This window comes from Pristiophorus japonicus, chromosome 30, assembly GCF_044704955.1.
Source record: "Pristiophorus japonicus isolate sPriJap1 chromosome 30, sPriJap1.hap1, whole genome shotgun sequence".
In the NCBI taxonomy this organism is placed as follows: domain Eukaryota; kingdom Metazoa; phylum Chordata; class Chondrichthyes; family Pristiophoridae; genus Pristiophorus; species Pristiophorus japonicus.
This window is the reverse complement of record NC_092006.1, coordinates 1,198,084-1,225,825: the sequence shown is the minus strand read 5'-3', so window position 1 is coordinate 1,225,825 and position 27,742 is coordinate 1,198,084. Positions and strand designations below refer to the sequence as shown.

The 27,742-nt window shown below is 49.7% G+C and overlaps 1 long non-coding RNA gene across 1 annotated transcript; it reads right to left on the bottom strand.

The window, feature by feature from the left end:
- LOC139240140 (uncharacterized) lies at nt 1-27,384 on the bottom strand. Its single transcript, XR_011588691.1, has 4 exons — nt 27,215-27,384; nt 10,911-11,065; nt 10,335-10,392; nt 1-8,060 (listed from the first exon to the last, which is right to left on the bottom strand). It is a non-coding gene; the product is annotated as an uncharacterized lncRNA (long non-coding RNA).
- Nucleotides 27,385-27,742: the final 358 nt, after the last annotated feature.

The window sequence follows — 27,742 nt, the reverse complement described above, 5'->3', positions numbered from 1 at the left end:
GATGTAGCAGGTTGAACCTCAAAAGTAGTTACAGTTATTATTTTATAACAATGAATTGCAAATGATTGCACATAAATAAAAACGCCGTTTCCAGGGACAAGAGTGAAGATTTCATCACTTTAGAAACACTTTTATAAAAAAAAGTTTCAAAGAATCTGGAGATAGTCCGCTTGTCCCATGTCTACGGAATAAACTCCCTGTGATAGATTCAAACGTTACTCCGGTGCCACTCAGAACAGTTCCTCCATCATCTTTGGTTCACCATCTCGACAGTGTTATCACATGGTGCAGTGTGTCTGAAGAATGAATTGCCTTTTGTGTTTTTGCTATCTTTCTTTGCACAGTTCTTATAGATCGTACTCAGGCCAGTGCTTTGGCCAGACTAGCTATCAAAAATCAGATGGCTTTTACAAAGCTTCGGTCTGAAACTTTCTCAAATTGTTGCAGCTTTCCACCTTGAGCTGTTGCACGCTTGTCTCCAAGGGCTGGCATTACAGAATTGTGAGCTGCATCATTGGTGGGTAATGAGAGTCTTCTATTTAAATGAGTGTTGTTACGAGGAAAACGGGGAGATACTGTGGATCTACGGGAAGATGAGGAAGGATTATAGGAGGATTTCAAAGACCTGCTACGCATAGGAACTTTCTTCTTACGACTGTGGAAAAATGATTGGGGTTTCCTTATCACAGTAGTAATTCCATTAGGTCTCTGGAAAAACTTTGGTGCCCTTCTATTGACAAGGGCATTTGGAATGGGATCATCAGAAGGCTTTGGAGACCTGCTAGGGGAAGGCATTGGCAGCCTTCTATTGACAGGGGCAGTTGGAGTGAGATTATTGGAAGGTTTGGAAAAACTCCTATTGATAAGGCCATTTAGAGATTTAACGTGAGGAAGCCATGGGACTTGTCTATTTACAGCCATTTCTTGAGGAGGACCATTCCAAAACATTGAGGGTGATTTATTCATAGTGGCAGATGGAATGAGATTGTGGATAGGGTGTGAAGATCTCCTATTCATGGGGGCAGTTGAAATGGGATTGTGGGGCGGGTAAGATCTATTGACAGGGGCCATTGGAATGGGATTGTGGGGAGGGTAAGATCTCCTATTGACAGGGGCAGATGGAATGGGATTGTGGGGAGGGTAATATCTAATGATAGGGGCCATTGGAATGGGATTGTGGGGAGGGTGTGAAGATCTCCTATTGACAGGGGCAGATGGAATGGGATTGTGGAAAGGGTAAGATCTCCTATTGACAGGGGTAGATGGAATGGGATTGTGGGAAGAGTAAGATCTCCTATTGACAGGGGCTGCTGGACTGGGATTTTGGGGAAGGTTTGAAGATCTCCTATTCACCGGGGCAGTTGGAATGGGATTGTGAGGAGAGTTTGAAGATCGCCTATTCACAGGGGCAGTTGGAATGGGATTGTGGGGATGGTTTGAAGATCTCCTATTGACCGGGGCAGATGGAATGGGATTGTGGGGAGGGTTTGAAGATCTCCTATTCACCGGGGCAGTTGGAATAGGATTGTGGGGATGCTTTGAAGATCTCCTATTCACTGGGGCAGTTGGAATGGGATTGTGGGGAGAGTTTGAAGATCGCCTATTCACAGGGGCAGTTGGAATGGGATTGTGGGGAGGGTTTGAAGTTCGCCTATTCACCGGGGCAGTTGGAATGGGATTGTGGGGATGCTTTGAAGATCTCCTATTCACTGGGGCAGTTGGAATGGGATTGTGGGGAGAGTTTGAAGATCGCCTATTCACAGGGGCAGTTGGAATGGGATTGTGGGGATGCTTTGAAGATCTCCTATTCACCGGGGCAGTTGGAATGGGATTGTGGGGAGAGTTTGAAGATCGCCTATTCACAGGGGCAGTTGGAATGGGATTGTGGGGAGGGTTTGAAGATCTCCTATTGACAGGGGCTGTTGGACTGGGATTTTGGGGAATGTTTGAAGATCTATTGACCGGGGCAGTTGGAATGGGATTGTGGGAAGGGTATGAAGATCTCCTATTGACAGGGGCAGATGGAATGGGATTTTGGGAAGGGTTAAAACATCTCTTATTCACCGGGCCAGATGGAATGGGATTGTGGGGAAGGTGTGAAGATCTATTGACAGGGGCAGTAGGAATGGGATTGCAAGAAGGGTAAAAAGATCTATCGACAAGGGGTGTTGGAATGGGATTGTGGGAAGCCTGTGAAGATCTCCTATTGACAGGGGTTATTGAAATGGGATTTTGGGAAGGGTGTGACGATCTCCTATTCACCGGGGCAGTTGGAATGAAACTTCTGGAATGGTGAAAAGATCTCCTATTGACAGGGGCTGTTGGAATGGGTCTGTGGAAATGGTTTGAAGATTTATTTATAGGGGTATTTGGAGTATGAATATGATGAAACCGCGGGACTTGTCGATTTGCAGTAGTAAGTTGACGACCACTCAAAAACAATGAGGGTGTTTTATTCTCCGAGACAGTTGGAGTGGGATTGTTGGAAGGGTTTGGAGATATCCTCGTCACAGCGGCCAGTGGAGTTTTATTGGGAAAAGCTTTTGAAGATCTATTCGCAGGGACTGTTGAAGTGGGATTGTGTGAAGGTTTTGAAGATTTCTTATTCACAGGGGCAGCTGCTGTTTGTTTGGGAAAAGGTTTTGAAGATCTATTCGCAGGGGCTGTTGGAGCTTTATTATGGGAGGGCTTTGAAGATGCCTTATTCACAGGGGCCATTGGAATAGGATTGATGGAAGTTTTTGAAGATGCCTTATTCACAGGGGCCATTGGAATAGGATTGACGGAAGTTTTTGAAGATGCCTTATTCACAGGGAGAGATGGAGTTTTATTGTGGGAAGGCTTTTGAAATCTCCATTTCAGAGGGAAAGATGGAGTGAGATTCTGGAAAGGCTTTGAAGGTCTCAAATTCACAGGGGCCGTTGAAGTGTGATTGAGGGAAGGGTTTGAAGGTCTCAAATTCACAGGGGCTGTTGAAGTGTGATTGTGGGAAGGGTTTGAAGGTTTCCAAATCATAGAGCCAGATTGAGTGAGATTGAGGGAATGTGGAGATCTATGTGTAGGGATATTTAAGGAATGAATATGATGAATATGCGGGGTTTGTCGATTCACAGTGGAATTCTGAGAAGCTATTGAAGATTTCCTATTTGCAGCAGCCATTAGCTTTAGATTGTGGGAAGGGTTTGACGATCTATTTATAGTTGTCCTTGGAGTATGAAGATGATGAAACTTTGGGATTTGTCTACTCACTGGAGTAGCTGTAAGAGGTCCATTCAAGGGTGAGGGTGTTGTGTTCACAGGAGCAGTTGAAGTGTGATTGTGGGAAAGGTTTGAAGGTTTCCAATTCACGGGGGCAGATGGAATGGGATTCTGGGAAGGTGAAGATCTATCTATAGGGGCATTTAGAGAATTAACATTAGGAAACTGCGGGATTTGTCGATTCACAAGAGTAGTTTGAAGGGGTTCATTCAAAAACGTTGAGGGTGCTGTATTCATAGGGATTGTTGGAATGGGATTGTTGTTGGGATTTGAAGATTTATTCACAGGGGAAGATGGAATGGGATTGGAGGAAGGATTTGAAGGTTTATGCATCACAGGGGAAGATGGAATGGGATTGGAGGAAGGATTTGAAGGTTTATGCATCACAGGAGAAGATGGAATGGGATTGGAGGAAGGATTTGAAGGTTTATGCATCACAGGAGAAGATGGAATGGGATTGGAGGAAGGATTTGAAGGTTTATGCATCACAGGAGAAGATGGAATGGGATTGGAGGAAGGATTTGAAGGTTTATGCATCACAGGAGAAGATGGAATGGGATTGGAGGAAGGATTTGAAGCTTTATGCATCACAGGGGAAGATGGAATGGGATTGGAGGAAGGATTTGAAGGTTTATGCATCACAGGAGAAGATGGATTGGGATTGGAGGAAGGATTTGAAGGTTTATGCATCACAGGAGAAGATGAATTTGGATTGGAGGAAGGATTTGATGGTTTATGCATCACAGGGGAAGATGGAATGGGATTGTTGTTAGGGTTTGAAGGTTTATGCATCACAGGAGAAGATGGAATGGGATTGGGGGAAGGATTTGATGGTTTATGCATCACAGGAGAAGATGGAATGGGATTGTTGTTAGGGTTTGAAGGTTTATGCATCACAGGAGAAGATGGAATGGGATTGGGGGAAGGATTTGAAGGTTTATGCATCACAGGAGAAGATGGAATGGGATTGTTGGAAGAGGTTGAAGATCTATTCACAGGGGAAATTGAAATGGGATTGCGGGAAGGGTTTGAAGATATCCTATTCACCGGGGTATTTAAAGAATGACTATGATAAAACTGCGGCTTTTGGCTATTCATTGAATTATTCGCATTTCGGGTGGGAATATGGGAAGCCAGTGTGTATTGCCTATTTCCTAGGTTTTGGGGATACAGGGTGTTTTGATTTAGACTACGGGAAAGCACCAAAGACCTTTTCAAGGAAGCATTTTGAAAATAAGGATGGGAAACTCTTGAGGGTATGTTATCCCTAGAAGGATTTTGACGAGGATTATGGAAAGCCATTTGAGGGCTTCTATTCAAAGAAACATTTTGAGGACTATAGGAAATGCTTGAAGATTTTGCATTTGTAGGAGCATTTTTAATAGAACTGTGGGGGGATATTGTTAAACTGTGATTCAAAGGTGCATTATGTTGAAGGTGTTGGGAGTATGTTGACAAACTTCTAATCATACGATCATGAGGATGACTAGGAGAATATTTTTTGCTAACAGGAGAGTTTTGATCCCGAATGTGGGAAAACATTGATGAGTTTCTAATTACATGTGCATTTGAATTAGTAACATGGGGAGACACTGAAGATTTGCTTTCTTCAGGAGCTTTTTGAGAAAGACCTTGGGATAATTCTGAAAGTTTATTACTATGGGATATCAGTGAGGGTATTCTCTTAATTGGTTCATTTTCAGCAGGGCTATCCATAGAGATTAAAGATTTTCTGTTCACAGGAGATGATAAAGGCCTTTTGAGAGGAGCATTTTTAGTGACGCTTTGAGAAGATACTGAAGAACCTCTATTCACAGGAGGATTTTGAGTTGAAATATGAAAATGCGTTAACGGAGTATGGGAACCCACTGAAGATCTGCTGTTTAAAGCAGCATTCTGAGTAGGGCTATGGGAAGGTGATGCCAGTGTTTCAGTCAGAGACTGTGTAGGGCTATAGGAAAATGTCAGGGACCTCCTAATCCTTGGGTTCTTTCTTTCACTTGGTAAGATTACATCAAATTGGCTCAAAGCATTTTCAAGAACACTTATGTCATTTTCGGTGGGTTTCCTTTTTGAAAACCGCTCTTTTGTTTCCATCAGAAGTTTTTCCAACTGCTGTATATTGGGATCCACCTCGGTTGTACTTGAGGAGCCCTGTGACACTTTATTTGACTCCTTTGGTTGCCCCGTATCTTGCTCTTGACTATACATGGGGCTTGTGACTACAGTATGCAGGTCCCGCTTTTGTCCAGCCTGGATGTACTTGGGACTTCCTTTGGGAAGGAAGAGACTTCTGATCAACCCTTTATTCACTTCATTAATCATCTCCAGGTTTTGCTTTGACTGTGTTGATTCTTGTCGTTTTTTACAAGGTTTTCTTTTCTTACTTCTACTATAGATAGATTCTGTAGAAGCTTCATTCTTTGAAATCTTTGATAGTATTAAATTCAATTGATCTATGGCAGCTTGAAGATTATTCATGTCATCCTTGGTTGGATTTCGTTTTGAGAACTGCTCGTTCAAATCCTGAATTAACTTTTCCAGTGAAGGTATGTCAGAACTTTCTGTAATTTCTGGTGGCCCCTGTGTCATTTCTTGATTACCTGCCTCTTCAGACACCTCTAATTCATATGGTTGCTCTGAGATTGTGAGACTGTGAAAAGGAATGGTGGTTACTGGTTCACTGATTAAAGTTGCATTCAATATATGTTTCTCAGGATCTTCAGGAATTATCAAACTTCTGAGCAACCCTCTGCGGTGACTAATTCTTGTATTTAGCGTGGATGAGCCATTTTTTGGAAGTACTTGTTGATTCATTTCAGTGTCATTCATGGTTGATGTCTGGTTTTCCCTTTGAGTGTGCAAGACTTCCTTTTGAGACAAATTTTGAGTAGTTTCAATCTCGACCATGGTTGCAGTGGGCAAGTCATGTTTCTGAAGCCCTTTGTTTGGAGTGGACAAGCTATGTTCCTGAGATGCTTTGGTTGGAATGGGCAAGTTATGTTCCTGAGATGTTTTGGTTGAAGTGGAGAAGACATGTTTCTGAGGTCCTTTGGTTGAAGTGGGAGAGCTATGTTCTTGAGATGCTTTGGTTGGAGTGGAAGAGCTATGTTCCTGCGATGCTTTGGTTGGAGTGGAGTAGACATCTTTCTGAGGTTCTTTGGTTGGAATGGGCGAGACATGTTCCTGAGATGCTTTGGTTGAAGTGGAGGAGACATCTTCTTGAGGTCCTTTGGTTGAAGTGGGAGAGCTATGTTTCTGAGATGGTTTGGTTGGAATGGGAGAGCTATGTTTTTGAGATGGTTTGGTTGAAGTGAGAGAGCTATGTTTTTGAGATGGTTTGGTTGAAGTGAGAGAGCTATGTTTTTGAGATGGTTTGGTTGAAGTGAGAGAGTTATGTTTCTGAGATGGTTTGGTTGAAGTGAGAGAGCTATGTTTCTGAGATAGTTTGGTTGAAGTGAGAGAGCTATGTTTTTGAGATGGTTTGGTTGAAGTGAGAGAGCTATGTTTCTGAGATGGTTTGGTTGAAGTGAGAGAGCTATGTTTCTGAGATGGTTTGGTTGAAGTGAGAGAGCTATGTTTCTGAGATGGTTTGGTTGAAGTGAGAGAGTTATGTTTCTGAGATGGTTTGGTTGAAGTGAGAGAGCTATGTTTCTGAGATGGTTTGGTTGAAGTGAGAGAGCTATGTTTCTGAGATGGTTTGGTTGAAGTGAGAGAGCTATGTTTCTGAGATGGTTTGGTTGTAGTGGGCAAGTCCTGTTTCTCAGGTCCTTTTATTGTAGAGGGGAAGCCATGTTTCTCAGGTCCTTTGTCTGCAGTGGGTGAGACCTGTTCCTCAGGACCTTTGCTTGACATGGAGATGTCACCGTCCTGAGATGCTGTAGTTGATGTGGAGATGTTATCTTTCTGCAATGCTGTGGTTGATGTGGAGATCTTGATCTCCTGAGATGCTGTGGAGGGAATGAGGGAGCCATGTTTCTTAGATGCTTCTCCGGTAGATTTAGTTTTGGTGGACAGTGTCCCGACAAGCGTAATCCCCTCAGTAGGAAAGTGTAGAACATTCTTCTTTATGATTGATAACTTGTCCTTATCTGACTTTATTTTTTTGTCAGTACTGTCAATCTCTTTTTCCTTCTCGAAAGATTCATTGGAGGGTTTGGGAAAAGGATCCAGCATTGTTTTAACAAGACTTTCAAACGAAGAAAATTCTTTCTTCTGCTTAGAAACATTCATCTGAATCGAGGGTGTTGAAATTTCTTCTTGGGAATGTCCATTCACAGTTTGCTCAGGTGAGTAACCAATTTTGTCTTTCGTTTCTAACATGGTAGTTACCTGATTTTCTTTCCCAAAACCCTTCTTCGTCCCTTTGTGTTTAAGTATTTTTTCACAGGTTGCTTCTATTTCATTCTTTGAATCAAATGTTCCTTTTCCCGTCCTGTGAGCTTTTAACCTTAAATACTCCTCAAACATTTGGTGGAATAGCCTCAGTTCTTGTTCTACATCAGGTGAAGCATTCTGGAACTTTAGTGGGTGAAGATCTATCCTGAAGGTTTCATCGTACTGATAAGGAACACTTTCTTTTCTCATACTGCCATTGTCTTTGGTCACATTCGGACCACCCTGATCAAACTGACCAAAGGCAGGGTGCAAGTGTTCCTTCTCATGTATGTAATTTATCCGGTCATCAGTGTTCTCTTCCAACAATCTTTCCAAATACGGTGGCATAGTTGCATTTTTCACATAATAATCAAAGATTATATCACCCAGAGTTCTACTATCACTGTTGAAGCTTCTCAGATCTCCTGGAACAGTATCACAAACAAACCCAGATTCAGTTTTCATTCCAGTCTCTAGATTAAGTAAGATATTATTCCCTCACTAACCAACACATCATGAGTCCAATTATATACTTTGTGGCACTTCACAACTCAGAGAGTTGTAGGAGAGGAAAAACTGCAGCCCTGACACGCGAGCTGTACAATCACAATCTGAATTTCTCACAGAAAGCAAGACTTTGCACCCTTATTAGCTAAATATAGATTATGCGGCCAGTTAGTTAGCTGAATTGGGTTGTGGTGAGTCCAGTTAATTAACTGAATTGGGTTATGGATTGGTTAATTAGCTGAATTTAATCGTGGGACTAGTTAATCAGTTGAATTAGGTTATTGGGAAATTAGTTAGGTGAATTGGGTTCTTGGACTGTTTTTTTGAATTTGGCTGCAGTTGGGAGCACAAATTGGGAATGGGTTAAGCGACTCAATACTGATGACCGATGGGAAATTGGGTGGTCCAGCGGACTAGACATGATCCTTCACCTTAGGCATCTGAGTTTCAATCCAGTCCAGATTCATGAGCTGAGAGCTCACTCACTCTGCCGCCTTATTTAAATGGTTTCAGGGCAGTCTTAATCAATTCTCAGTAGATATAATTCCACAGTACAAGGATATTCAAAATTTTGCACAAATTGCTCAATCAGACTTGGATAAATCTAAAGGATGGCTGACACGGGAAAATATCATATTGGTGCAATAAAGCTGCTTGTGCAAGATTGAGGCACAGCAGGACACAATGTACAGAGTTTCTAACCATTAGCTGCCCTGGGAGTGTTTGATGGGACAGTGTAGAGGGAGCTTTACTCTGTATCTAACCCCGTGTACCTGCCCTGGGAGAGTTTGATGGGACAGTGTAGAGGGAGCTTTACTCTGTATCTAACCCTGTGCTGTACCTGCCCTGGGAGTGTTTGATGGGACAGTGTAGAGGGAGCTTTACTCTGTATCTAACCCCGTGCTGTACCTGCCCTGGGAGTGTTTGATGGGACAGTGTAGAGGGAGCTTTACTCTGTATCTAACCCCGTGCTGTAGCTGCCCTGGGAGTGTTTGATGGGACAGTGTAGAGGGAGCTTTACTCTGTATCTAACCCTGTGCTGTACCTGCCCTGGGAGTGTTTGATGGGACAGTGTAGAGGGAGCTTTACTCTGTATCTAACCCCATGCTGTACCTGCCCTGGGAGTGTTTGATGGGACAGTGTAGAGGGAGCTTTACTCTGTATCTAACACCGTGCTGTACCTGCCCTGGGAGTGTTTGATGGGACAGTGTAGAGAGAGCTTTACTCTGTATCTAACCCCGTGCTGTACCTGCCCTGGGAGTGTTTGATGGGACAGTGTAGAGAGAGCTTTTTTCTGTATCTAACCCCGTGCTGTACCTGCCCTGGGAGTGTTTGATGGGACAGTGTAGAGGGAGCTTTACTCTGTATCTAACCCCCTGTACCTGCCCTGGGAGTGTTTGATGGGACAGTGTAGAGGGAGCTTTACTCTGTATCTAACCCCCTGTACCTGCCCTGAGAGTGTTTGATAGGACAGTGTAGAGGGAGCTTTACTCTGTATCTAACCCCGTGCTGTACCTGCCCTGGGAGTGTTTGATGGGACAGTGTAGAGGGAGCTTTACTCTGTATCTAACCCCGTGCTGTACCTGCCCTGGGAGTGTTTGATGGGACAGAAATTTCTATCTACCATCTCGTGAAATAGTTTACACTTGACTAACAGTCTAGTGTTTGAGAGAGAGGAAGGTTTATGAATAGTCTTTGCATTTATTCCTTCTTTTTAAATATCCCTGTTTGCATTGCTGCTGCATTTGGTGAAGTAAAGTGGAAGGGGTTTTCAATAATGTGATCGATATCCTTTTAGATTTTGAAAGCAAAATGGCAGCCCCCAAGCGAATAGTATCGATGCATTTAAGGGGAGGCTAGACAAGAATATGAGGGAGAAGGGAATAGAGGGTTATGCTGACAGATTTGGATGAGGCTCGAGTGTGGGCCGAATGGCCTGTTTCTGTGCCGTATATCCGATGTAATCCTAATGGTGGGTGCACTTTCTTGTTGTAGAGCATGTGATGAATGATCCCAAGTTTGCTCACGGAGTCCTGTTAGGGCAGCCCTGGATTCCAACACACATCTACCGTGATCATCCTGCAATGGAACCCAGACTTCCCTGAACGGGACCAAGCAGATCCACCCGTTCATCGGGGACTAAAGGGTAAAGCCTTTCTTAAATAAAACATTGTCTGCCAATATTTTCTCACCTCTTTCTTTGAGCGAGCTCTGAGGTACCCGATTTCTGTCAGCAGTAACAGAGGGCGACTACGAGAAGGAAAATGAAGAGAGAAGTTGAGTATACCAACAGAATTGTCTTGAGCACAGCTTAATTCACGTGCAGCATCCATGCATCACTGGTGGAGCCCTGGCTCCAGGAGGGGTCTGCCTGGAGAGTTGATCTATTTTTGTTTCCATTACTCCCCCTTGAAGTGTGAGGTCTTCCGTGTAATACAACCCCCACCTCCCAGTGCAGAGATAGGCTCCTGCATCTCTCGTGGTACCCTCCTGTCACAGATCGCCTGGACTGGAGGCATATCAGGACAGGGCCAGGAAGCTCTCTCCCTTCCACAGTCTCTCCTGGCTGTGGGATGGTGTTAACCAATCCAAAAATACACAAGCGATAGTTTTCCACTTTGAAGACGTTGGAAGGCTAGCACACAAATATTTAACATGTCTATCTGAAATTCCTCCCTGCTATTTTAGTGGAGATATTAACCCGTTTCAAATAATTGATTATGTGGCGCTCTCAGTGGATGTCGGCACACAAAACTGTCCCTACTTACCATTGGGCTTTGTGGGCTGAGGATCACAGCAGTCTTTGCACGACTCTCTGGGTGGAACGTCACGTGGTTTTCAGTCAGTCTTTGACTTGGGCCACTGCTGTGCTGGCCATCAGCGAACAGGGTGGAGGAAACAGCTGGATAGTTGCAGGAAAACACTAGCACACAGTAAGAGAGATTTGCATTTATACAGTCTCATCAGAACACAAAGCATGGTCCCAGCGGCAACCCCTGGGCCCGACACCAATTCCCCCAAGGATATAAAGATAGGTCGGAGAGCAAATTGTGAGGAGGAACAAAACATCTGCAAAGGGATATAGACAGGTTAAGTGAGTGGGCAAAAATTTGGCAGATGGAGTATAATGTGGGAAAATGTGAGATTAACCACATCGGCAGAAAAAATAGAAAAGCAAATTATAATTTAAATGGAGAAAAATTGCAAAGTGCTGCAGTACAGCGGGACCTGGGGATCCTTGTGCATGAAACACAAAAAGTTAGTATGCAGGTACAGCAAGTGATCAGGAAGGCAAATGGAATGTTGGCCTTTATTGCAAGGGGGATAGAGTATAAAAGCAGAGAAGTCCTGCTACAACTGTACAGGGTATTGGTGAGGCCACACCTGGAATACTGCGTACAGTTTTTGTCTCCGTATTTAAGGAAGGATATACTTGCATTGGAGGCTGTTCAGAGAAGGTTCACTCGGTTGATTCCGGAGATGAGGAGGTTGACTTATGAGGAAAGGTTGAGTAGATTGGGCCTATACTCCTTCAGAAGTTCAGAAGAATGAGAGGTGATCTTATCGAAACATATAAGATAATGAGGGGGCTAGACAAGGTGGATGCAGAGAGGATATTTCCACTCATAGGGGAAACTAGAACTAGGGGGCATAGTTTCAGAATAAAGGGCTGCCCATTTAAAACTGAGATGAGGAGGAATTTCTTCTCTGAGTGTTGTAAATCTGTAGAATTCTTTGCCTCAGAGAGCTGTGGAGGCTGGGTCATTGAATATATTTAAGGTGGAAATAGACAGATAGCAGGCAGCGAAGTGGAGCTGAGTCCATGATTGGATCAGCCATGATCTTACTGAATGGCGGAGCAGGCTCGAGGGGCCAAATGGCTTACTCCTGCTCCTATTTCTTATGTTCTTATGTAAGGCTCGACCTCAACCCGGGTCCCAACCACAACTCCAAACCCTGGGCCCGACACCAATGCCCCAAACCCTGGGCCCGACACCAATGCCCCAAACCCTGGGCCCGACACCAATGCCCCAAACCCCGGTCTCGACCCAATGCCCCAAACCCTGGGCCCGACACCAATGCCCCAAACCCTGGGCCCGACACCAATGCCCCAAACCCTGGGCCCGACACCAATGCCCCAAACCCTGGGCCCGACACCAATGCCCCAAACCCTGGGCCCGACACCAATGCCCCAAACCCTGGGCCCGACACCAATGCCCCAAACCCCGGTCTCGACACCAATGCCCCAAACCCCGGTCTCGACACCAATGCCCCAAACCCTGGGCCCGACACCAATGTCCCAAACCCTGGGCCCGACACCAATGCCCCAAACCCCGGTCTCGACCCAATGCCCCAAACCCTGGGCCCGACACCAATGCCCCAAACCCTGGGCCCGACACCAATGCCCCAAACCCTGGGCCCGACACCAATGCCCCAAACCCTGGGCCCGACACCAATGTCCCAAACCCCGGTCTCGACACCAATGCCCCAAACCCTGGGCCCGACACCAATGCCCCAAACCCTGGGCCCGACACCAATGCCCCAAACCCCGGTCTCGACACCAATGCCCCAAACGCCAGCCCTGGGCCCGACACCAATGTCCCAAACCCCGGTCTCGACCCAATGCCCCAAACCCTGGGCCCGACACCAATGTCCCAAACCCCGGTCTCGACACCAATGCCCCAAACCCTGGGCCCGACACCAATGTCCCAAACCCCGGTCTCGACCCAATGCCCCAAACCCTGGGCCCGACACCAATGCCCCAAACCCTGGGCCCGACACCAATGCCCCAAACCCTGGGCCCGACACCAATGCCCCAAACCCTGGGCCCGACACCAATGTCCCAAACCCCGGTCTCGACACCAATGCCCCAAACCCTGGGCCCGACACCAATGCCCCAAACCCCGGTCTCGACACCAATGCCCCAAACCCTGGGCCCGACACCAATGCCCCAAACGCCAGCCCTGGGCCCCGACCTCAGCACCAGCCGCAGCAGAAGAAAGACTTGCATTTCTATAGCGCCTTTCACAACCACAGGACGTCCCAACGCAATTTACAGCCAATGAAGTACTTTTGACGTGCAGTCACTGTTGTAATGTGCGAAACGTGGCAGCCAATTTGCGCACAGCAAGCTCCCACATACAGCAATGTGATAATGAGCAGAGAATCTTATTATTTTAGTGATGTTGATTGACGAATAAATATTGGCCAAGATGCCGAGGAGAACGCCCCTGCACTTTTAAAAAATAGTGCCATGGGATCTTTTACGTCCACCTGAGAGGGAAGACGGGGTCTCGGTTTAACGTCTCATCCAAAAGACAGCATCTCCGATAGTGCAGCGTTCCCTCAGTACTGTTCTCCCGATGGTCCAGTGCTCCCTCAGTACTATCCCTCCGACAGTACAGCGCTCCCTCAGTACTGCCCCTCCGACAGTGCAGCGTTCCCTCAGTACTGTTCTTCCGACAGTGTGACACTCCCTCAGTGCTGCCCCTCCAACTGTGCAACACTCCCTCAGTGCTGCCCCTTCGACAGTGCAGCGCTCCCTCAGTACTGCCCCTCGGACAGTGCAGTGTTCCCTCAGTACTACCCTCCGACACTGCAGCGCTCCCTCAGTACTGCCCCTCCGACAGTGCTGTGTTCCCTCAGTACTGCCCCTCCGACAGTGCGGTGCTCCCTCAGTACTGCCCTTCCGACAGTGCGGCGCTCCCTCAGTACTGCCCCTCCGACAGTGCGGGGCTCCCTCAGTACTGCCCCTCCGACAGTGCGGCGCTCCCTCAGTACTGCCCCTCCGACAGTGCGGGGCTCCCTCAGTACTGCCCCTCCGACAGTGCGGCACTCCTTCAGTACTGCCCCTCCGACAGTGCGGCGCTCCCTCAGTACCTCCCCTCCGACAGTGCGGGGCTTCCTCAGTACTGCCCCTCAGACAGTGCGGCACTCCCTCAGTACTGCCCCTCCGACAGTGCAGCGCTCCCTCAGTACTGCCCCTCCGACAGTGCGGCACTCCCTCAGTACTGCCCCTCTGACAGTGCGGCGCTTCCTCAGTACTGCCCCTCCGACAGTGCGGCACTCCCTCAGTACTGCCCCTCCGACAGTGCGGCGCTCCCTCAGTACTGCCCCTCCGACAGTGCGGCGCTCCCTCAGTACTGCCCCTCCGACAGTGCGGCACTCCCTCAGTACTGCCCCTCCCTCAGTACTGCCCCTCCGACAGTGCGGCGCTCCCTCAGTACTGCCCCTCCGACAGTGCGGCGCTCCCTCAGTACTGCCCCTCCAACAGTGCGGCGCTCCCTCAGTACTGCATTGTAGTATCAGCCTAGATGTTTGTGCTCAAGTGTCTGGAGTGGGACTTGAACCCACAACGTTCTGACTCAGCGGAGAGAACTGAGCCACGGTTGACACAGCCCCAAACCCTAGCCCCAACCTCAGCACCCGCCTCAAGCTGCAAACAGTTGCAGGAAAGCATGAAAGTAGTGTTTCGGGAATATCCCAGCCTATGCATGGTGCAAGGTTGAGCTGGTGAGCTCACTGTGACATCTTGGGTCACAAACCCAACCTGTCTCTCCAAGGCATCATGTATTCGAAGCTCAGACTGTTATGTCTTTAGATGCTCTGATAATGACACCACGAGGCGGTTTGTTGTACTTGAACTGTAGTGACCTTAATCCTTTATTGATAACTCCAGACTGAGGATCACACCTGGTGGCCTGCCTTTTATACTGGGCCTGACACACCTGTACAGGTAACCTACGAGTCTCCCACTGCTGTGCCCTCTGGTGGCACACCTTGTAATAGTACAAACAGTAACCATGTAGGATACATGACATCACTCTCCCCCCAGGCCTTTAGTGCAAATCGCCTGTGCATTGACTGTGCTCTGGGCTTAGCTGTTTGGTTGACCCTAGGCAGGTTGTTTCCAACTCGTTGGCAGTAGAGTGCTGGTAGTTTCTGTTTGTGTGTCCATGACCACTCCATTCTCCCCCCTCCCACATATAGATGGTGCCGTTGGCTCATTACATTCATGTCCAAAGAAAAAAAAATTGCATTCACAGTGTTGCATGCTTGGAATATTCTTGGTGAGGACAAACTAGTACCAGGACTGCTGGATGGTGTCCAGGTAGTCTGGTGGCGGTGCGGTGCCCAGTGCTGGCAGTGGGAACCCGGTTGGCTCATGTTGCCTGCTCTCGGGGCCTTCGCTGTTGCTCCTAGCGTCGGGCAGGTTCACAGATGCCTGTGATCTCTCTGTCCTCTCCTTACGCCCCGGGTCGCTGCTGCTCCCTGAGGGGCAGTCGTCTAGCAGTGCTCAGGGAACTGCTGACTCGCATGCCTGGGCGTTATTTGGTTTGGGATCTGTAAAGTCCTGACCCTGCAGTACAGTCTTACACGAGGCACTTGCTGAAGTCAAGGTCACTCTGGACCTGCACCTTTATTTCACAGCTCTCGAGTGCCGCACTTGCCTGAGACCTGCCTTTATATACCTGTGTGGGACAGGTATCCAGTGTCTCCTGCAAGTGCACCCCTGGTGGTAAAGTATGCTTGTGGTTACAGGTCATATCTAGTTACAGTCATGTGTAGCATGGTAAGATACAGTTATATACAGTAGTGTGAGATACATGACATCACCCTCCCCCAAGGTCTTATTGTCTTTATAGATTCAGTCTCTCAGGTGGTCTACGCTCTCGCGTGGAGCGTCTTAGCTGTGGTTCAGTTGTTTGCCTTGGTGCCTGTTTTTCTTTCGGTGTGATTGCTGATATCTTGCCTGGGCTGTCTGTTTCGTTCAGTATGATTGCTGGTATCTCGTCTGGGCTGTCTGTTGAGACTGCCCTTTCCTCAGGTTGTTCCCTCTGTCTGTCCACCAGGTGTGGTGTGAGTTCCACATTGTAGTCTGCCTCTGGTTCTGCAGTGTTGTTGGTGAATCTGCTTTTGACTTGGTCTACATGCCTCCGGCAGGTTTGGCCATTGTCCATTTGTACTACCAGTAGCCTGTTTCCTTCCTTGCCTGTTACTGTCCCTGCAAGCCATTTGGGACCCCTGCCATAGTTTAGCACAAACACTGTGTCCCCTATCTCATTCCACCTCCCCCCTCGAAATTCGGTCATGGTACTCAGTTAGCTTCCAGCGCTTTGCCTCAACAATTTCATGCATGTCTGGGAGGATTAACGAGAGCCTAGTCTTTAAGGTCCGTTTCATCAATAGTTGCGCGGGGGGAACCCCAGTCAGTGAATGTGGACGAGATCTGTATTCCAGCAGCAGTCGCGACAGGCGACCCTGCAGCGTGGGACCTTGGATTTTTAGCATGTCTTGTTTAACGATTTGCACTGCTCTCTCCGCCTGGCCATTGGAGGCCGGCTTGAACGGTGCCGTCCTAATGTGATTTATGCCGTGGTCAACTATAAAATCTTGAAGTTCTGCGCTGGTGAAGCACGGACCATTATCACTGACCAATATGTCATGAATTCCGTGCGTTGCAAACATGGTTCTAAGGCTCTCCACAGTGGTGGAGGTGCTGCTCGAGTTTAAAATGGTGCACTCGATCCACTTTGAAAATGCATCGACGACTATGAGGAACATTTTGCCCATGAATGGGCCTGTATAGTCTACATGCACCCGTGACCACGGTTTGGTGGGCCAGGGGCTTAGGGGGGCCTCCCTGGGGGCATTGCTGAGTTGGGCACAAATGGTGCACCGCCAGACGCAGAGCTTCAAGTCTGCATCAATGCCAGGCCACCAGACGTGGGATCTGGCTATGGCCTTCATGAGAACGATCCCCGGGTGCTCGCGGTGGAGCTCCTGGACAAACGCCTCTCTGCCTCGCAAGGTATAACTACTCGGCTGCCCCACATCAGGCAGTCTTCCTGTAGTGATAGTTCATGCATGCGCCTATGGAAAGGTTTGATCTCCTCGGGGCAGGCATCGCGAGCCTCTGCCCAGTCACCAGTTAAAACACATCTTTTGACGAAGGATAACGTGGGGTTGCTGGTCATCCAGGCTCTGATTTGGCGAGCCGTCATGGGCGAATCTGTGGATTCAAAGGCATTGATTGCCATGACCATCTCACAGTCCTGTTCGTCAGACCCTTCCGTGGTCGCCAGGGGTAGCCTGCTAAGCGCGTCAGCACAGTTGTCTGTGCCTGGTCTGTGCCTTATGGTATAGTCGTAGGACGCCAGCATGAGTGTCCACCGCTGAATGCGCGCCGAGGCGTTGGCGTTTATTGCCTTGCACTCGGATAGCAGGGACGTGAGGGGTTTGTGGTCGGTTTCTAACGCGAACTTGGCCCCGAAAAGGTATCGGTGCATCTTTTTGACACCGTACACGCACGCGAGCGCCTTCTTCTCAACCATACCATACCCGTGCTCCGCCCGCGAAAGTGACCTGGAGGCATAAGCAATGGGTTGTAATTTACCCGCATCATTGACATGCTGTAAAACGCACCCGACCCCGTACGCTGACGCATCGCATGTAAGAACTAGCTTTTTACCTGCACTGTTGGAACATAGAAGGTTGTGTGCCTTATCGAAGACGCGTTCTTGGGCGTCCCCCCAAAACCAATTGCACCCCTTTCTGAGTAGCACGTGGAGAGGCTCCAGCAGCGTACTCAAGTTCTGCATAAAGTTCCCAAAGTAATTGAGTAGCCCGAGAAAGGCGCGCAGTTCCGAGACATTCCGGGGCTTAGGTGCCAGGCGAATCGCTTCTGTTTGGACTCTGTTGGGCGGATTCCATCAGCGGCAATCCTTCTGCCCAAAAATTCAACCTTGGGCGCGAGAAACAGACACTTGGATTTCTTAACTCTTAGGTCTACCCGATCCAATCGACTTAGTACTTCCTCCAAATTGTGGAGATGAGAGTCGGTGTCCCTGCCCGTGATAAGTATGTCGTCTTGAAACACAACCGACCCCGGGATGGACTTGAGCAGACTCTCCATGTTGCGCTGGAATATAGCAGCTGCCGACCTGATGCCGAATGGGCATCAATTGTACATAAAAAGGCCTCGATGTGTTAATGGTGGTGAGTAGCTTAGACTCTTCGGTCAGTTCTTGCGTCATATACGCAGATGTGAGATCTAGTTTCGAGAAAAGTTTTCCTCCAGCCAATGTGGCAAATAGGTCCTCCGCTCTGGGCAGCGGGTATTGGTCCTGTAGGGAGACTCTGCTTATGGTAGACTTGTAATCCCCACAGATTCGTACGGATCCATCAAGCTTCATGACGGGGACGATGGGACTTGCCCAGTCGCTAAATTCCATGGGTGAGATAATGCCTTCCCGCAGAAGCCAGTCTAGTTCGTGTTCAATCTTTTCCCTCATCACATAAGGCACAGCTCTAGCCTTGTGATGGACTGGTCTGGCATCCTGTGTGATGTAGATTTTAACTTTAGCCCCTTTGAAAGTGCCCACACCTGGCTGAAAGAGATGTTCAAAACGACTGTCGAGCAGGAGGTCTGTTCCTCTGACGACATGGCGTGAACATCATCCCATTTCCAATTTAGTTTTGCTAGCCAGCTTCTCCCCAACAGGGCTGGGAGATCTCCGGGGACAATCCACAGGGGAAGTCAGTTCACCGTCCCTTTGTGTGTGACTGAGAGCATGGCGCTGCCAAGGACTGGGACGATTTCTTTAGTATAGGTCCTTAGTTTGGTGTCGATCCTTGTGAGTTTTGGTCTGTTGCTTTTGTGCGGCCACAGCTGTTCAAATTGTTGGACGCTCATGAGAGATTGACTAGCTCCCGTGTCCAGTTCCATGTTGACTGGTATCCCATTGAGTAAGACCCTCATCATTATTGGAGGCGTCTTGTTATAAGAACAGTGGACATTGATCGTGTTGACCCACTGTACCCCGGCGTCCCGGGCACTGTCCCCACCGTCTTCTGGTCCGCTTTCCGACCCTTCCGATTCGTATACCAGCCGAGCTTCTGTTTTTCTGCACATGCGAGCCAGATGCCCTGTATAGTTGCAATTTCTGCAAACAGCATACTGAAATCGACACCCCCTTGTTGAGTGCCTTCCCCCACATCTCCAGCACAGACCGCTTCCATTGTTTCCGAAGGATGAGCTGTGTCTGGCTGATCTCTCTTGAGCTTCTCTCAGTCTGTAGTTGATTGCTCGCATTGTGGGTTGATGAGGTGTGAACGGCCATTCATGTGGCCCTTGATGGCTTCTGCCGCCACTGCCTGCTGTTGAGGGCCTGCTCTCCTGCCTGTGTCTGTGTGTGGGGGTAGCGGCTTGTTTCACGCTGTGAACCCCTTGTTCCGATGTTTCGTTAGTTGTCGTACCCGCAGTATAGATCAACCTCGTTTCTTCTTCTGCCAAGAATGTCTGTGCGACCAGTGCTGCTGCCTCTAAGGTCAGGTTCTTGGTCTCTATGAGCTTTCGGAATATGCCTGCGTGGCCTATTCCTTCAATAAAAAAGTCTCTCAGCATTTCTCTCCTTAGTTCATCGGAGAACTCACATAAACTAGCCAGCCTCCGAAGTTCCGCCACGAAGTCGGGTATGCTCTGGCCCACACAGTGTCTGTAGTTGTAGAACCTGTGTCTGGCCATGTGTAGGCTGCTCGCTGGCTTCAGGTGGTCTCTCACCAGTGTGCTCAACTCCTCAAATGACTTGCTTGCTGGTTTCTCGGGTGCCAGCAGGTCCTTCATTAAGGCGTATGTTTTCGAGCCACAGCTGGTCAAGAGATGGGCTCTTCTCTTGTCTGCCTTATCGTCGCCTAACCAGTCTTTGGTTACAAAGCTTTGCTGGAGCCTTTCTATAAAGTCCTCCCAATTATCTCCATCATTGTATTTCTCATCTGAGCCGTTGTTCGCCATTCTGTGGATTCTGTGATCCCGTAACTCGTCGCCACTGTAAAGTCCTGACCCTGCAGTACAGACTTAAACGAGGCACATGCTGAAGTCAAGGTCACTCTGGACCTGCATCTTTATTTCACAGCTCTCGAGTGCCACACTTGCCTGAGACCTGCCTTTATATACCTGTGTGGAACAGGTATGCAGTGTCTCCTGCAAGTGCACCCCTGGTGGTAAAGTATGCTTGTGGTTATAGGTCATAGCTAGTTACAGTCATGTATAGCATGGTAAGAAACAGTTATGTACAGTAGTGTGAGATACATGACAGGATCCTGGCTGGTTCCGGTCCCATTTGGGAAAACTGTTACGGGTGACCCTTCGTTCCCGGGTGTGGCCTTGGAGGCAATAGGGTCTTGGCACAGTTTGCTCTTTCAGGCTCGTGGCGGTTGGTGCCATCGGGTGCCTGAGAGGCGAAGCTGTCGGGGGCAGGGTATCGATACTGGTGCCGCTACCCTCCTGAGATTGTTTGCTCTGCAGCTCGTGTGTGTTGGCTGTTTGTGGCCACCCTCCATGGTGCATAACTCTGGTCCCAGGGACGCAGGCTACAGCATTGGGTAGCTCACTGGACCTGTGTGCTCCCGATGGGTGTCTGAATGCATTGACTGAATGCAGTTGAAATCCTACATCGCACAATGTTTCACTATTCATGGTAAGTAACCTGTAGCTCCGATCGCGATCGCGTGACTTTTCTTTGCTTATTGCATGTACACACTTCTGATCATCTATTGCACATTTTACATCTAACTCACAGTTGCTGTTACGTTGCTTGAGTGTGTGGAACTGTCCCTTTAAGTGTGGTGGGTTGCAGGCCTCCTTTAAGAGAGCCTTGCTATCTTTACCCCAATCCTTTTCTCCATTAGGTGCCACATGTTGCTCCATCAGCGCTGTACCTCGTGGTCTGACCGCCGCCATCTTTGTCTTCAGCGCCTCACCTCGTGGTTTGGGCACCATCTTTCCTCCATCCACGATGTCGACTGCGGTGATCCTCTTCTCCCCGGGTTCTGCCTCCGAAGCTGGGAAGTCGCCTTTGGATCCGATTTTCTTTCTCCGGAGTCCTGCCACTGGAGCCTGGAAGGTGTGTTCGGGTTGTCTCAGCTGGATCATCTCCACGCAGTCGTGCTGAGTGGTCTGTGCCTTGGGTGCCGTGTTGGTCTGCTCTCTGATGCCGGGTCCACCCTCAGGTGAGGGCTTGCTGTGCCTCTGAGCGCGGAGGACATCGATCGCTGGAGGGGTGAAGTCTTCCCATTTCCAATGGATCTTCTCCATCCACCTTCTTCCGAGCAGCGTTGGTCCATCACCTGCAACAATCCACAGAGGTAACTTGTGCACTGAGCCATCATGGAATACCTTTACATTCACGCGACCAACGACTGGGATAAGTTCGTTGGTGTAGGTGCTCAGCTTTGCCTGAACCGGGACCAACTCGGGTCGTTCAGTTTGATTGTCCCATAGCCTCCCAAAGGCTTCTTGATTCATCACTGACTGGCTCGTCCCCATGTCCACTTCCATGAAGACTGGAACACCATATATCTCAACGGAGAACACTTGGTGGTGCAGGTAAACATGCCATATACCTCATCATGGGGCTGAGCTGCCTCTCTGACTATCGTTGCATAATCCGCGCTGGATTCCTGGCCATCTGCAGACTCTTCACCAACACAGTGAGTTATATTTCTTTTACACATTCGCTGGAGGTGGCCCTTTGTGCTGCAGCCTTTACATATAGTCTTTAAAGCGGCACTGGTGAGCCCTGTGATTCCCTCTGCAACGCCAGCATGGTGCTACTCGGTTAGCCCCCCTCGGCGGACTCTGAGTTTAGGGACTCGGGGAGGGGGGGTGGGGGTCTGTTCTCACTTCCCTGAGAAGGTTCATGTTCTACAGACCAGCCTCTAAAAGGCGCCACTCTGTGTACAGTACTTGCCGGGTTTGAGTCCTGAAGGTGAGTCATCTGCCTAGAGCCGCAGGTCGAGGTCATGAATGCCTGGCTCATGGAGATGGCCTTCTGCAGTGTGACTGTGGTATCCACCGACAGTGGCTTATGAAGAAGGCCCTCATGGCCGATTCAATGACAAAGATATCCCGCAACGCTTCGGTGAGGTGGTCGCCGAAATCACACAGTGCCGCCAGCCTCCTGAGGTCTGCGGCATATTTTGCGATTTCCTGGCCTTCGGGCTGTCGATGAGTGTAAAACCGGTATCTGTGAGGGTGCTCTCTTTGGGCTTGAGTTGTTCTTGGATCAGTGTTACAAGCTCCTCGTATGTCTTGGTCATTGTCTTCGCTGGTGCCAGCAAGTCCCTGATGAGGCCATAGACTGTGGGCCCACAACTGGTGAGCAAGATAGCTCTGCACTTATCAGCCAGTGTGGTCGGGTCATCTCCTGCCAGCTCGTTTGCTGTGAAGAAATGGTTGAGCTTCTCCACAAAGGCATCACCATCGGCGAACTGCTGCAACGTACCAAGGGTAGCCATTTTCGCATGAAGTTCCGTAATCTCATCGGCAATTGTTATGTCATTAGATGCTCTGATAATGACACCACGAGACAATGTGTTGCACTTGAACTGTAGTGACCTGAGTCCTTTATTGATAACTCCAGACTGAGGATCACACCTGGTGGCCTGCCTTTTATACTGGGTTAGGCACACCTGTACAGGTAACCTACGAGTCTCCCACTGCTGTGCCCTCTGGTGGCACACCTTGTAATAGTACAAACAGTAACCGTGTAGGATACATGACACAGACGAACTGTACCAACGCGTTCACAAAAACCTCCTGACCTCAGCAATTCTTCACGGGATCTCACAATCAAGGTTCCCCCTAAGCTGCATGGCTATGCAGCGGACTGTAAGTCCCTCGCTGGCTTTTAAATGGGAGAAACTGCGCATGTGCGAATATTTGAATGGGCCACGTACCAACAATAAATAGGGGGAACATTGCCCACAACCCACTGGTAGCCCACCCAGGAGGCTATACTGCATATGTGGCTGGCAGGCTATAGGACCAAGGGAGCAGGAATACAGCCACGCTCAATGCTGTTCCATCCCGAGGTTCACACACTTGCTAGCAGCTGTCGCTGGACTGTAATCAGGAGCAGGAGTTCTGGCCGACATCATCTGCCCTCCACAGCCAGTGGATGCTGAGGCCATTTGCAGCATCTGTCAAGTTAGGGCAGACGAGCAGTAAGACATTTAAAAACAGCATCAGCCTGTGTGGGATACAGCTGCAATGCTTTGTATTTTGTGATAGAATTGTGCCTCCCCTCTCCGCCCCCAGGCCAGAGAGCGGTAGCTGCTGGGGTCGAGATGAGAGACAGCTCAGATGAAGTTGGAGCCAACCTTTACGCCTTCCCACGGAACTGCACCCCAGCATTGCTGCTGCTCCTGGGCCTTGACCTCTGGTCCTCGCAACTTCCGATCTTCGGGCCTCGTCGACCGCGAGACCTCCCGGAATCTGTTCAACCTCCGCCGCCTCCAGGCCCGATCCTAGGTCGTCCCATCCTCCGTCACTGAATTACAGTGCGCAGAAAACCTTCATCGAGGTGTACAAGAGCATGGGCCTTTCACTAAAGATCCATAAGATAAAGGTCTTCTACCAACCTGCCCCCGCCACACAGCACTGCACCCCCCAGGTTAAAAATCCACGTGGACCATTTTCCATACCTCGGGAGCCTACTGTCAACAAGGGCAAACATCGACGACAAAGTTCAACACCGCCTTCAGTGTGCTAGTGCAACCTTCGGTCGCCTGAGGAAGAAAGTGTTTGAAGACCAGGACCTCAAGCCCTGCACCAAGCTCATGGTCTACAGAGCAGTGGTGATACCTGCCCTTCTGTATGGCTCAGAGACATGGTCTATGTACAGCAGGCACCTCAAAACACTGGAGAAGTACCACCAACGTTGCCTCCGCAAGATCCTGCAAATCCAGTGTACTCGCTCAGGCCAACATCCCCAGTATCGAAGCACTGACCACACTCGACCAGCTCCGTTGGGCAGGCCACATCGTCCGCATGCCTGACACAAGACTCCCAAGACAAGCGCTCTACTCGGAACTCCGACACGGCAAGCGAGCCCCAGGTGGGCTCTCAAAGCCTCCTTGAAAAAATGTAACATCCCCACCAACACCTGGGAATCCCTGGCCCAATACCGCCCAAAGTGGAGGAAGAGCATCCGGGAAGGCGCTCGAGTCTCTTTGCCGAGAGCAAGTTGAAGCCAAGCGTAGGCAGCGGAAGGAACGTGCGGCAACCCAGGCCCCCCACCCACCCGTCCCTCCAACCACCGTCTGCCCCACCTGTGACACGAAACTGTAGGTCCTACATTGGACTTTTCAGTCATCTGAGAACTCATTTTTAGTGACTGCAAAGGACTGCCTAAGGAGAAGACCCCAGCATTAATCTGTGCATTGAGGGGGGAGGGAGGGGAGAAAGCCACAGGGCAATTAAAGACGTTACATTAATGGAAAGAGTCTGGGAGATCTTGCTACCCCAAAACCGCCTCTGTGCTGTCCCAAACCTTCAGTTATAACCACGTCCTAACACACATCCCATCAATGCCAAAGTATTTTTTTTCATCAAAGAACTCAATCAAGTTTGTCAAGCATGATTTGCCTTTAACAAAGCCATGTTGGCTGTCCCTTTTTAACCCACGTTCGTCCAAGTGACAATTCATTTAGTTCCAGATTATGGTCTCTGCAAGTTTCCCCACAACCGACGTTAGGTTGACTGGCCTGTAGTTGGGTTAGGGTTAGTGGAACATTAGCAATCCTGCAGTCCTCTCACACCACTCACATATCCAAGGAGGACTGGAAGATTGTGGTCAGAGCCTCTGCAATTTCCACCCTTCTCTCAGTAACCAAGGATGCATCCCATCTGGACCAGGTGACTTTTCCACTTTGAGCACATCCAACCTTTAAGTACTTCCACTTTATCTATTTTTAGCCTATCCAATATTGCTATTGCCTCCTCCTTTACTGTGACATTGGCAGCATCATCTTCTCTAGTGAATATAGATGCAAAGTACTTCTACAGTTCTCTGCACTCTGTATTCAGCTTGATTTTCTGCTGTATTATGATTGACATTTATCATAAGCATTCTTGATCTGTTTAATTTAAATCCCAATATCTTTAATCCTCTGGGTAGCATTAACTTTTGACGTACTTCCTTTACCCCCTCATAAAAATGTGTAGTCTGTACCCAAACTATCTCCACTTTGAAGGCACCACATTGCTCATTTATTCTTTTACCCAATCTTTTGATTCCAATCCATCTGGGCCAGATCCCCTTTCAGCTCCCTGAAATTAACCCTCTTCCAGTTCAATATCTTTACCATGGATTGTCCTTTTTCCATTTCCGTTACGATATTGTGATGACACTGCAGCGCGGTACTGAGGGAGCACTGAACTGTCGGAGGGGTAGTACTGAGGGAGCGCCGCACTGTCAGAGGGGCAGTACTGAGAGAGCCTCCACTTCATTGTCGGAGGGGCGGTACTGAGGGAGCGCTGCACTGTCGGAGGGATAGCACTGAGGGAGTGCATCACTATCAGAGGGAAAGCACTGAGGGAGTGCGGCACTGTCAGAGGGTAAGTACTGAGGGAGTGCTGCACTGAGGGAATGCGGCACTGTCGGAGGGGCAGTACTGAGGGAGCCTCCACTGCACTGTTGGAGGGGCGGTACTGAGGGAGTGCTACACTGAGGGAGTGCTGCACTGAGGGAATGCGGCACTGTCGGAAGGGGCAGTACTGAGGGAGTCTCCACTGCACTGTTGGAGGGGCGGTACTGAGGGAGCGCCGCACTGAGGGAATGCGGCACTGTCGGAAGGGCGGGTACTGAGGGAGTCTCCACTGCACTGTTGGAGGGGCGGTACTGAGGGAGTGCTGCACTGAAGGAATGCGGCACTGTCGGAAGGGGCAGTACTGAGGGAGTCTCCACTGCACTGTTGGAGGGGCGGTACTGAGGGAGTGCTGCACTGAGGGAATGCGGCACTGTCGGAGGGGCAGTACTGAGGGAGTCTCCACTGCACTGTTGGAGGGGCGGTACTGAGGGAGCGCCGCACTGTCGGAGGGGCAGTACTGAGGGAGTCTCCACTGCACTGTTGGAGGGGCGGTACTGAGGGAGTGCTGCACTGAGGGAATGCGGCACTGTCGGAGGGGCCGTACTGAGGGAGCCTCCACTGCACTGTTGGAGGGGCGGTACTGAGGGAGTGCTGCACTGAGGGAATGCGGCACTGTCGGAGGGGCAGTACTGAGGGAGCCTCCACTGCACTGTTGGAGGGGCGGTACTGAGGGAGTGCTGCACTGAGGGAATGCGGCACTGTCGGAGGGGCAGTACTGAGGGAGCCTCCACTGCACTGTTGGAGGGGCGGTACTGAGGGAGCGCCGCACTGTCGGAGGGGCAGTACTGAGGGAGTCTCCACTGCACTGTTGGAGGGGCGGTACTGAGGGAGTGATGCACTGAGGGAATGCGGCACTGTCGGAGGGGCAGTACTGAGGGAGTCTCCACTGCACTGTTGGAGGGGCGGTACTGAGGGAGCGCCGCACTGAGGGAATGCGGCACTGTCGGAAGGGGCAGTACTGAGGGAGTCTCCACTGCACTGTTGGAGGGGCGGTACTGAGGGAGTCTCCACTGCACTGTTGGAGGGGCAGTACTGAGGGAGCCTCCACTGCACTGTTGGAGGGGCGGTACTGTTGGAGGGGCGGTACTGAGGGAGTCTCCACTGCACTGTTGGAGGGGCGGTACTGAGGGAGTCTCCACTGCACTGTTGGAGGGGCGGTACTGAGGGAGCCTCCACTGCACTGTTGGAGGGGCGGTACTGTTGGAGGGGCGGTACTGAGGGAGCGCCGCACTGTCTGAGGTGCCGTCTTTCAGATGCCTTCTCAGGTGGACATAAAAGATCCCACGACCACTGTTCGATGAGCAGGTGGCGTTCTCCCCGGCGTCCTGGGGCCAATATTTATCCCTCAACCAACATCACTAAAACACAGATGATCCGGGTCATGATCACATTGTTGTTTGTGGGAGCTTGCTGTGCACTAATTGGTTGCCAGGGGACAAAAGCCCGCTTCGGGACAGCGGGAGGTGGTGAAAGGCCCTGTAGAAATGTAAGTCTTTCTCACTTTCCCCCAGCCCCCAGCCTTATAGTAGGACAACTGAGGTCCCCCAGTATCGGCACCCTGTTTACTTGCAGGCCACCTGGTGATGTTGGAAGGAACAATGGCTCCATTTCCCCCCCACTCCCAAGGGTTAGGACTTACCAGAGAGAGAGAAAGCCAAGCAAGTGAAGGTAAGAGAGTTAGCATTTCTGCGGGCTCTGGTCATCTTGCTCTAGAGCCCAGGGTTTTTTGGCGGACAGTGCAGTTCTGGGGGGGGTTTGTTTCAGGCGAGCTCCATGTTAGCTGTCGGCCTGCTCCCAGGCTGGCGGCGGGTCGGTTGCCCTGGAGAGGAGTTTGAATGATACCCGTGCGCGGTGCGCGCCGGGAGTTGTAGTTCCGGCTGGACTACAAATTCCGGCGTGCACCGCGGCCGCCCCTGGCTGGACTACAATCCCCAGCGTGCAGCGCGCCCCCCCCCCCCCCCCCCAACAGGTAACCCCACTCACCTGGAGCTGCATGCGCCTCTAATGCCCAGCCTCCCGCACCAGGGGCATTTCAAGTTCTGTGCTTTTAACAAAACCACTTGCAAACTCTCTGCAAATGGCAGCAGGCCAAGGACCATTGCTTTTCACCACAAATTATTTATAGTTTTGCTGGTTTGGGCAGGGGGGGGGGGGGGGGAAAGAGTGG